At 39.9% G+C, this 12,214-nt stretch overlaps 1 protein-coding gene across 2 annotated transcripts in view; it reads left to right on the top strand.

Annotated features, from left to right (window-relative positions):
- RMND1 (required for meiotic nuclear division 1 homolog) overlaps positions 1–9,919 on the top strand; it is a 48,358-nt gene extending 38,439 nt beyond the window's left edge. The window contains exon 13 of one of the 2 annotated variants that reach the window (XR_002974000.3): positions 9,098–9,919. The gene's annotated coding sequence lies outside the window, so the exon portion shown is untranslated. Of the gene's footprint in view, positions 1–8,853; positions 9,057–9,097 lie in introns of those variants that run through there. The other variant, XR_002973999.3, reaches the window with a different exon arrangement.
- Positions 9,920–12,214: the final 2,295 nt, after the last annotated feature.

The raw sequence follows: 12,214 nt of genomic DNA, 5'->3' as shown, positions 1-12,214 counted from the left end.
GTCCTAGATCCTCAAGTTCCACATGAGCACCTCCGTGAAACTGCTGCGCTGTGCACGCACTTGTGGTCAGGCATCAAGCCCGTTCTCCTTTCCTGTCTCCCCTTCTTACACTGTACAGAAGACACCCCCCCCCCCCCCCAGCTTGAATCCGAGTTTGGCCCAGTGTATTTCAAAACCTTCAAGTATATTTAACCTTTGGGAAGGTCAATCTTTAAACCTGTGAGAAGGCAAACAGGAGGACAATTTGAAATACTGGTCAACAAAGCCTCCTTTAATGATGTCACCCCAAAAATAAAATAAATAATGTCATCCCCTACCTAATAAGGGGGGAATTTAAATAAATAAATAAAGTTTGACTCCAAGTACCAACATGTACAATTTATGGGTCAACTGTATAACAACTTTAATACAAAAAAGTATGAACATTTGGTGCCTTCTGGTCATGATAAATTAAAATTGTAACATACACAAATATGTTGCAAAGAAATAATAAGTACCTCAAGCATAAAAATTTATTAGGACTGTTTTGTGGTGTAAATGTAACCTAACAGATTTTCAAGGAGGAAAAGGAGCAATGTTAAATTTGAGTCATTTACGTATGTTTAACCGGATCATGGTGGACATAACTAATTACAGTATTACATTCCTTTAGATACATTAGATGTAATAGCTTTATTCTTAAATATCAATGTTTATGATATATCAGAAGTTACATGTTTTTCAACTATTTAAATTTATGATAAAAGCTCAATGTAAGTTACAGAATTTTGAAATTTTTTGCTGTAACACAAGAAAAAAGTATTTTCAAGGTCCCAACGTTTCTAAGAACAAAATGACCAAGAAATCATACCAGAATATTGAGAACCTGACGCATTTCAGTACACTCACCAGTGGCTCTGGAAGCACTCCTCAAAGTGTGTCCAATTTCTATCACTCCTGAGAGTACAGGGGCTAAGACCAACCTGGGTTTTGAATTCTTGCTCCTACCAGCACATAACTAGCTGTATCACCTTGGACAAATCACTGAACCTCTCTAGACCTCATATGTACAATGGGTTTAATAATAGCACTACCTCAATTCAAAACCCATATAGGATCTGAGATTAAATGGGAGATGCGTCAACCCCCCAGGACCCCTTTGAACCCACAGAGAAGTATGACTGAGAGGTAAAGACAGATGTTAGTGAATCCCTCCGAATGGATGGAGTGGTTCATTTAAATATAAAGCAGTATTTCCACTGCCTCAAAGGCTTTTTAAACTACACATTTTACCTAGCAGTTGCCAGCAGGCGTTCTGGGGTGCCTTCTCAGACAGCGGCAGCATTCAGAGGCAGAAATGTTTCTACATATAAAGTCAACATATTGTCTCTAGCTTTATCATTTTTTGACAAAATAATTATATTCACCTGTTTTTAGTTACTGTCCTATCTTTCTTGACTACTTACAGCAGTTTTTCCAAAGTACGGTCCTCAGACCAAGTACCTGATCAAATAGCTGGGTGTCCATGATTACTGATTCCTATGTTTTACAATCATTTAAAACCTGAGGCTGCAGTTACAAATCTTTTTACAACTCTCCAAGAGATCCTTCAACTTACTAAACTCTGAGGACTACTTACAGCCTACTCGGTTTATACAATTCTAAGTAATTCATTAGCACCCTGCTTGTTCCTGTAAGTACCAAATCTCAGGGTCTCAATTCTCTCCCCAACCCAGCTGCATTCTCTCATCTCCCTGTTTTCACAAACTGGGTAACTTCTGTACTGGGAGGCGATGAGAATGAGAAGAGCCATGGTTTGAATACCTCCAGTCCAAATCTCTTTACTATCCACTTTCTCTACTGTTTCTGAATTGGCTATTTTAAGGAAGATTTATGGTCACTATTCTAAATTCCCTTTTCTCAAGAGGATTAACATGATTTTTTACAGGCTACATTCTCACTCCTGCACAATTTGAAACAAAACATATTTAAATGTTCCTATAAAAGAAAATATTTCAACATCCCCTAGACTTAAAATAGGCTGGAAAGCATGCAGGATGTCAAACCTACTCACAGAGATAGTCATTTCTCCATACATTTATGACGTGTTACTTCTTGCCTCCAAGATACAAGCGGTCACAACAGAAAGGGCCCCTACTTTCATGAGGCCTACATTCTAATGAAGGCAGCAGGAAAACAAGTTACTAAGTAATCTGATTAAAGGCAGAGATGCTTTATGGAGAGGCAGAGGAGTGGTATGAAAAATCAGGAAAGGGGAACACAATAGTTAAATAACTTAAAGTTTACTTGAGGTTTAGCTATAACTACCTGAATTAAACAACTCAAAACAGAAGAAACTCTTGGTAAGTATAAACTTGACTTCTAACTTAGCTTCTGGAAACAACTTAGAAACTTGCATACCATAACAGAACTTTTTTTTTTTTAATATTGCGAACATAAAAATATGGACTGCCCTGACCCGTGTGGCTCAGTTGGCTGGGTGGTCATCAGTTCAATACCCAGTCAAGGTACATGCCTGGGATGTGGGCTTGGTCCCCCCCACCCCTGGGTACACGAGAGGTAACCAGTTGGTGCTCCTCTTTCACATGGGTTTCTATCCCTCTCCTTCTCCCTCCCTACCCCGCTCTATAAATAAATAAATAAATAAAACCCTTTTGTAAAAATATGGACTACAGTGCTTCTTGAACTCATTACTAGATGTGATTCCAGTAAAATCTAAACCACTTACAACTAGCCCTTGAATTCAGAGTTGATCCTGATCTGCCTCATGTTTTGAGTTGTGCTTACCCTTAGGAGATTCTGACTCTAAGCTCCCTGACGGCAAGATCAGTTGGAATACCTGTCCAATGGCTCATTAATGAAGTCCTCAGACTTCCTTGACTTGGTGGCTTCCGGTCATGGGGCTCCTGGCCCAGCCAGACTTTCAATGCGACACAGGGAAAGGCCTGGGTAGGGCAACCTGCTAGTCTGTCCATCTTCAGAGCACATTTTAGAACTTTGTGTCTGAACAGCCACCTTTTTCAAAGCAGGAGCCTGCTGCAACTCTACAGACAAACGACTGGAACCAGGACCTGCCCCTACCAATGGTCGGCCCCTTCACAGAGAAAAACAGGTTGATGCATTCAGACATGTACAATCGCTATCAGTCGGGAAGTAGTTTTTCCCTGTAAATACATTTCACTTTGAAAACCCCAAAGAGTTCTGTAAGCAAAAATTCAGGTTCACATTTATGTTGGGTTTTTTTTTTTTAATTCTCACCCAAGGATATGTTTATTAATTTTAGAGAGGAAGCGAGAGAAACATCAGTGCACTGCCTCCTGTACATGTCCCGACCAGGGGTCAAACCTGCATCCTAGGCATGTGCCCTAGCCTGGGACAGAACAGCCAACCTTTTGGGGCACAGATGATGCTCCAACCAACTGAGCTACCTGGCCAGGGCTATGTTGTTTTTAAAAAAATAATTATTTCAAAATTAAAATAAAGTTCTTTAAAGATCAGTGACGACTACTGATACGTTACTACTTAGATGAATCTTTCACTCAACTTGGCCAAGAATAGCCAGTCTCAAAAGACTACATATTGTATGACTCCATGTACATAGCACACCAGGAAAACAAAACCATGATGTGGAACAAATCAGTGGCCGCCAGGAGGAAGGGGCTGGAGGAGGCTAAGTACGCGTAAGGACAGCACGAGGAAGATTTCTGACGTGAGAGAGCTGACCTGCATCCTGATTGTGGCGGCGGTGGTTCTACAAACGGATGCCTATATTAAAGTTCGCGACTATACACTAGTTCTAAAAATTTCTTTAAATCAGTAATTATTTAAAATGTTAATGACCCTATCATTTAGTGAGGTACTGTGCTAAGCAAGCCAGCCATACATACACTTTATTTTATAGTCATAAACCTGAGACAAATATTATCCCAATTTGGGTAAAACAAAAAACAGGCTCAGAGGTGAACATGCCCAAAGCCAAACAGCCTAAGGGGCAAAGCCTGATTTCAACCCTGACCTGACCCCAAAGCCTGTATTTTTAACCACCATATAACATCCCATGCTCTCTCCCCTCTATTCATAAATACCAACCACTCTGTCTCCCAATCACGACAGGAGGCTCGGTGTCCTCACCCAATTCCTCCTAACTGAACAGACTACAGACAATGAAAATGTGCAGATGAGTAAAACATGATTCTAGAGCAGTGATTTTCAACTTTTTTCATCTCATGGTACACACAAATTACTAAAATTCAGCACACCAAAAGTATTTTCTGCCGACAAAATAGGTATAACGTTGACTAACAAAAATAATAGTAGTAATAATCATCTACCCTTTTTTTGCTGAAAAGTGACTTTTTAAAAAATCAGATGCTTATATATGTACAGAAGGATTTTTGGTACCAAGAATTAACCAATCAGATGCAATCTTATGCATTGTGACCAATAATGTGCAACTCTGTTATATGACCTCTGTATCTGTGGATCAAAACAGGGCATTCACACCAGACAGCTTTGTTGTGTTGGCTGCTGTCAATACAGTAGCTGTCATTTTTTTAATTTGACAGTCTAAGGCAAAAAAGGTCAGTGCCCCTCACTAAATAGGTACTGCAAGTTTTAAAAATTCTTGTGGCACACCAGTTGAAAATTGCTGTTCTAGAGCAACACCGTCCAATGTAACTTTTTGAGACAATGGAAATGTATGGTAGCCTCTAGTCACATGTGGCTACTGAAAGCACACATGGCTAGTGTGACACGTTAATTTATATAGCCACATGTGCCTACCTGCTACTGAACTGGACAGCACAGTTCTAGAAACATAAAGCAAGGATGTGCATGCCAATTAAGAAATAAGCAACTTCTCAAAATATGATGACAACCCACCAACAAAAAAACAACGCAAAGCAGATGTATAACTGAAAGAGTGAAGCTGAGAAAGGCACAATGTCCAAACACATCATAAAACTATTAAATCTGTCTTTCAAAGACCTACTTACCCAGCAAGATTCGGTTTAAATATCAACTCCATTTCTACTACTGAGTGTAAACTGTATACTAAGAGGCAGTCCCTGTAGGGAGCTTACAGCGCGGAAAGGGATACAAGATATAGGCAGACAAGTCACAAGAAAGAAGAGCAATCACTTAAATATATACAACCGGTGTTTTAGGGCAGAATGGGAACTGTCAAGAGTCCTGGTGGTAAAAGACACCTGAAAGCAGTTTAAGAAAAAAGCAGCCATCATCCAATTCTGTAGTAGCAAAAGTGTAAGGTAATTTACTCTTATCTCCACCTACTATGCAGAAAAGCCTAATGGATTTAAAAGAAATCATGGCAGGCCTCAGAAACTGATCCTGGCTTTACTCATACTACCAATGTCAGGCTCTCATCCTGCTCCTTGTACCATCAATGCAAAACCAGCCTTAGAACAATCCTCCTTGCTCCAGTTTCCATGAAAATCACAGCAGAGGGACTTCTGGCCAAGATGGAGGCGTAGGTGGACACAGTGCCTCCTTGCACAACGAAGAGGACAACAACAAGTATACAAGCAAAAAACAACCAGAACTGCGACAAAATTGAGCTGTATGGAAGTCTGACAACCAAGGAGTTAAAGAAGAAACATTCATCCAGGATGGCAGGAGGGGCAGAGACGGGCATCCAGGCAGAGAGGACTCAAAACAAGGTGGCGGCTGGCAGACCAGGGTGAGCTAGGCAGTGGATGGTGGAGCAGGCGGCCCCACACTTGCGTGGGGATAAACCGGGAGAAACAACTGGGGAGCAAGACAGACCGTGCAACCCAGGGTCCCAGCACAGGGAAATAAAGCCTCAAAGGCTCTGACTGAAAAAACCTGCGAGGGTTGAGGCAGTGGGAGAAGCTCCCAGCCTCACAGAAAAGTTTGTTGGAGAGACCCACAGGGTCCTGGAATGTACACAAAACAACTCACCTGGAAATCAGCACCAGAAGGGCCCAATTTGCTTGTGGATAGCAGTGGAGGGGACTGGAAGCTGGCAGAGAGCTGAGCAAGCAGCACTGTTCCCTCTTGGACGCCTCCCCCACATTCAGCACCACAGCATAGACACGTGAGTGGCTCCGCCCTTGCGAACACGTAAGGCTCCGCCCCTTATTATGTAACAGGCATGGAGACCCCCCCCAAAATGGCCCAAATAAAAGTATTATCAAAGCTCCAAAAATATAACTAAGCAATGAAAAGATATTCAACCTATCAGATGCACAGTTCAAAACACTGGTACTCGGGATGCTCACAGAATTGGCTGAGTATAGTCACAAAATAGAGAAAAAGGTGAAGGTTATGAAAAGTGAAATAAAGGGAACCAACAGTGAAGGAAAGGAAACCAGGACTCAAATCAACAGTGTGGAATAGAAGGAAGAAACAAACATTCAACCAGAACAGAATGAAGAAACAAAAATTCAAAAAAATGAGAGGCTCAGGAACCTCCAGGACAACTTTAAACATTCCAACATCCGAATCATAAGGGTGCCAAAAGAGGAGGAAGAGCAAGAAACTGAAAACTTATTTGAACAAATAGAAGGAGAACTTCCCCAATCTGGCAAAGGAAATAGACTTCCAGGAAGTCTAGGAAGATCAGAGAGTCCCAAAGAAGTTGGACCCAAGGAAGCACATACCAAGGCACATCATAATTACATTACCCAAGATGAAATATAAGGAGAGAACGTTAAAATCAGCAAGAGAAAAGGAGACAGTTACCTACAAAGGAGTTTCCATAAAACTATCAGCTCATTTCTCCAAAGAAACCTTACAGGCAAGAAGGGGCTGGAAAAAGTATTCCAAGTCGTGAAAAGCAAGGACCTACATCCAAGATTACTCTACCCAGCAAAGCTCTCATTTAGAATGGAAGGGCAGATAAAGTGCTTCCCAGATAAGGTCAAGTTAAAGGAGTTCATCATCACCAGGCCCTTATATGAAACGTTAAAGGGGTTTATCTAAGAAAAAGATAAAAAATATGAACAGAAAAATGACAACAAACTCATAACTATCAATAACCAAAACTTAAAAAACCAAAACCAAACACAAACTAAGCAAACAACTAGAACAGGAACAGAATCACAGAAATGGAAATCACACAGAGGATTATCAGCAGGGAGGGGGAGAGAGGGAGAAAAGATACAGGGAATAAGTAGCATAAATGGTAGGTACAAAACAGATAGCATGAGGTTAAGAATATTATAGGAAATGTAGAAGCCAAAGAACTTATATGTATAACCCATGGACATGAACTAATGGGAGGGGGTTGTGTGTAGGGCAGAGGCGAATAAAGGGGGAGGGAGGAAATGGGACAACTGTAATAGCATATCAACAAAATACATGCTTTTGTAAATTTCACATCAGAAAGTAAGAGTTCTTTACACTCAAACCCTGATTATCTTTAAAACATAACATCTTTTAGGTCCTGGAAATCTGCTAATTGGTATTGTCATACAGTAGTACATTCTTGTGGTCAGATACAGATAGCATTTGGACCTAACAATTAGTCTGAATTCATTTAACAGGTAATCCTTGAACACAACCTTGAACTGTGCAGGTCTATCTATACGCTGAATTTTTTTCCGTAAATATAGCGGGACCTTCATATCCACAAGCTTCACATCAACCAAGAAAGCTAACCATCTTCAAATTCAACCAACCACAGATCAAAAAACAGTATTTTCGCATTTCCACATAAGCTTCCCAACCAAGGATCAAACATATACTTTTTGAGCCCTGGCCGGTGGGGCTCAGTTGGTTGAAGGGTCATCTGTATACAAAAAGGTTTCAGGTTCAAATCTCCAGTGGGGCACATATGGGAGGCAACCAATTGATGTCTCTCTCACTCTCCCCCTTTCTAATATCAATAAACATATTTTTAAGAACATTTTTTAAAATACTGTTTTCAACATGAGGTTGGTTGAACACACAGATTTGAAGGGCTAACTGCAGAGTTATGTTTTAATTGGCCCTGGCCTGGTGGCTTGGTTGGTTGGAGCGTCATCCTGTACACCAAAAGGTTGCAAGTTTGAATCCCAGTCAGGTTGCGGGTTTGATCCTCATTCAGGGAGTATGCGGGAGGCAACCAATTGATGTTCCTCACATCAATGCTGTGCTCTCTCTTTCCCTTCCTCCCTCTAAAATTAATAAGAAATATATCCTAAGGTGACAATTAAAAAAAAGTTAATCAGATTTCCAACTGGGGGGAAGGAGTGTCAGAACCCCCTTGTTCGATGATCAACTGAATTATTTTGTCTTCAAAAAAATCAGTGGAGGGCAGGGGACATGCTGGTGTGAGGAATCTATAAAGTCACAAAGACATCAAGCATTACCTGTAGGACAAACAAGTTTAAAGTATAACTAGTAAGACATAAAAGCTTGCAAACTGGAAGACTAAAGAATAAGTCATACACTATAACTTTAGAAAAGATTTTTTTCTTAAAAATCGGCCAATTTTCTCATCTTTATTAGCACAGATTATTCATGACAAAAGTCAGAGAAAAATCTATTTTTTTCTAGAATGAATGAATGGCCCTGGGCCAGTTCAATACTTAACATCTTTGAGCCTGCTTTCTCAGATTTAAGACAGAGAGGAGACTAGATGCCCTCAGAGATAATAATGAGTTAACTATGACAATTAACGATAATTACTTGCAGATTGACTTCAGGAAGGTTTCCAATTCAATCCTAATTCGTCCATAAACAGGAAACAAGTAAGAACTTCGCTGGTTATTAAAATATGTCAAATTCTTTGATGGTCCTCCCTTCAAGACAAGGAGCTTAATACCTCTCTCTTTGCCCTTAGGCTGGCTTTAGTAACTTGCTTTTTTTTTTTTTTAATCCTCACCCAAGGATATTACCCCTGCTTTGAGAGCAAGAGAGAGATCAGTGCGGGAGAAATATTGACCAGCTGCCTCCCACACTCCAACCAGGGATCAAACCACAACCTAGGTATGTGGTCTGACCAGGAATCCATGAAGCAACTTTTTGGTACAAGGCGCAACACTCCAACTGAGCCATCGGGCCAAGGCACGACACTTGCTTTTAACTAACATTATGTGGCAGTGATGGTGTGGCTTGCTCTTTCTTGGTTCAGCTTCTGGGGAAAGCCAACCGCCATGCTGTGAGGACACTCAAGCAGTCCAATGGAAAAGAACAGACCTGCCACCTGTGAGCACTAACCTGCTGGAGCACGAGCCACCTCTGAAACAGATCTCTGGCGCAGCGAGCATTTTGACTGCAACCTCATGAAAGACCCTGACCCAGAACTACCAACCTCATTAAGCTATCCCCCAGATTCACAACTCTATGAGACAAACAATTTTCAAATTTTGAACCCTGATCCCATTTGTGATTGATGAAATCAACTTTAGGCACCACCATCAGTTTTTAAAAAATGAACGCGTTAACCCTGGCTGGTGTGGTTCAATGAACTGAGCACCAGCCTAACAGAAACCTCGCGGACTGATTCCTGTCAGGGCACATGCCTGGGTTACAGGCCGGGTCCCCATCTGGGGGCAAACAAGAGGCAACCAACTGATGTTTATCTCATACATCGATGTTTCTCTCCTTCTCTTTCTCCCTCCCTTCTCCTCTCTGAAAATAGATAAAGTTTTTTTTTTTTAAATGAATTAGTTAGAAAAGATAGAGTATATAATAGGTAACAGGTACTATTTCCTAAAATTTTGTTTCAATTTCACATATATATGTATACCAGATAGCATTTAACAAAATATATTTCTTAGCATCAGTAGTGAAGTTTGAAACCCACAGCCTACACTTAAGTTTAAGACAAAACGTTCCCTAAAATATAGGGAATCTTTACGGAATGTGGTCTCAACAGCAACCAACTATAAAATAGGCATTTTCCATAAACTTTACAACGAAACCAATGATATACAAGATACTCTCAAAGTACATCTTTTCTGATTTATATGTTAAGCTTGATATAAAACTCAAAGGGCATGGTAGACTTTTAAGTCTAGCATGTAAAAGCATATTGTTTTCCAAATCTAAGAGATTACCCATAAAACACTGTAGTGAAAAAGCGCTCTGGGACCTACCCACATTTATTATTTCCTCTTTTACTTTAATAATCAATGTTAAAGGAAATTCCATCTTCAACCTGAGCACACACACTTGCAAATTTCTGCCAAAAAAAAAAAAAGTTAAGTACAGTATCATTAAATCACTTTCTGCCCACTGTCCAAGTCTCACTGGAATCATTTTCTTCAGAACACAAGCGCATATTTTTCTCATGCCTCAGCATAACATATCAAAACTTTCAGCACTACAAGAGTTTGCAGAATATTTATGTGTAACAACTTTTGATGAATCCACTTAGATTATTTCCTTGCACTGTGGTTTTCTTTGAAAATGTGTGAAACTATTTTTGAACTCCTAAATTGCCAAATGTATTTCCAAAATGCAAAATAAATCAGCGCATAAACACTAAACAGATGATTTAACGTATTTTTCTTATTACTTAATTCCGGGCATTTGTGACTCTCCCACCACCAGACTAACAGCTTCCCTTGGTCCTATCCTGACATACACAACTAGCCCTTCTTGCAAGGACTAAGGTTTTCTCCCCAACCTTTGCAACTGCATCCATCTAAATATTTCAACTTCAAGCTATAGAAGGCAGATATAATCTGCACAGCATTCCTGATAATGCTATGACATGATGGTGACTAAAAATCAAAATAATCAGCATACTTGACAAAATTCAAGTATGCATGCCTATGTCTTGGGAGAAGCTCCTGAAGAGAAGGCAGACTGGTCCTTGATGGCACTTTATCTAGGAATGAGATTGAGTTTCAGGAATAACCCCTCGGTCTATTTTTATACAACTACACATAAGAGTATAGTACTGAGAAACTATTGGCCGATTTTAAGAATAAGCAGTGTCTTTGATTCAATGCCAATTACTCTACACACATAAGCAAGCTCCTACCCAATGGCTTCAATCTACAACTTCGGCATTAGTTTTGCCCACTTTTTCCTTTAGTTTCTCTTAAATCAGTTCACTCTCCATGTAAGCACTCACTCCATCAGACCATAAACTCCAGAAACTTCAAAGTCTAAAAGAACTAAGAACCCAAAGATCTTTACTGTGACTTTCTACCAATCAAAATCCCTTTAATTTCCTAATAAGATGAAACAGATCTCAACTGTAGAGTCAATCCAAGAAACCAGGCGTACCAGTCTGAAGGCCCACTTTGATGTTTTAGTGATAGTGCACTAGAAATACTTATGTCAGGGTCAGAATTTGGTTTTGCAGGCAGACATTTAACCACTCAACAAGTCATTCATCTAGCTGATCAAAGAACAAGAAAAAGTTCAAGGCAGGTATGTACTACATCTATTATTCACTCTGGACTACTATAGTTACACAGCTGCTTATTCTGTATTCAAAGAAGAAAAAGTCATCAGTAGCGCCGGTACAACTAACTAGATTACTAAATTGAACTCAAAGAGTTTTAGAAGGGACACTTCTGTATGTTAAATTTACTGTCTTAAGATAGTGAGTTTGCCTTAAGTATTTGTGAACGATGTGCCAGGGCACTGTGCTATGTAAACCAAAATGGGCTCAACATCAAATCAAGGACCTTATAACCAAGATAACATGCTTTAAAACCAGAGTACCTTGGCAACTGCTGCCACCATTCCCTTACAAATCAAGCCACATTCTTTTTTGAGTCTTCAAAATACTACACATGTAAAATTAATAAATGGTTAAACTCAGTCCTCAAAGGACTAAAGTGTGATTCCACAGATATAAAATTATATCAAAATGACCACAACACAACAGTTAACTGTAAAATATTAAGAATGACTATCAGAGAATCTAAGTCCCTTGCCTGCCCTGATACATTTCAGGACCTCCCTGTTAAAAAGATTTCAGCACCTCTAAATTTACAGAATGGCCAACTCTGGACTCCACTCTACCAGCACCTCAGAAGCCAAACTTAGCTGGAGAGTAAACTGTTCTTAAGTAACAAACACACCTTGCAGACTATTAGTATTTTTGGACCAAAGCTTAAACGGTAAAACCCAACTACTTAAATCAACATCAAATTCCATACTAACAGAAACATCTTACTAGCAGAAACCACGCCTGAGATCACACTCAAGTAGTCTATAAATTAGCACCTCTATCTCTACACACAGCACAAACAGGCATTTCTACTTCAGTATGACTTTTCGATTA

This window comes from Desmodus rotundus, chromosome 11 (assembly GCF_022682495.2).
Source record: "Desmodus rotundus isolate HL8 chromosome 11, HLdesRot8A.1, whole genome shotgun sequence".
Classification (NCBI taxonomy): domain Eukaryota; kingdom Metazoa; phylum Chordata; class Mammalia; order Chiroptera; family Phyllostomidae; genus Desmodus; species Desmodus rotundus.
This window is presented reverse-complemented; position numbering and strand designations above follow the sequence as displayed.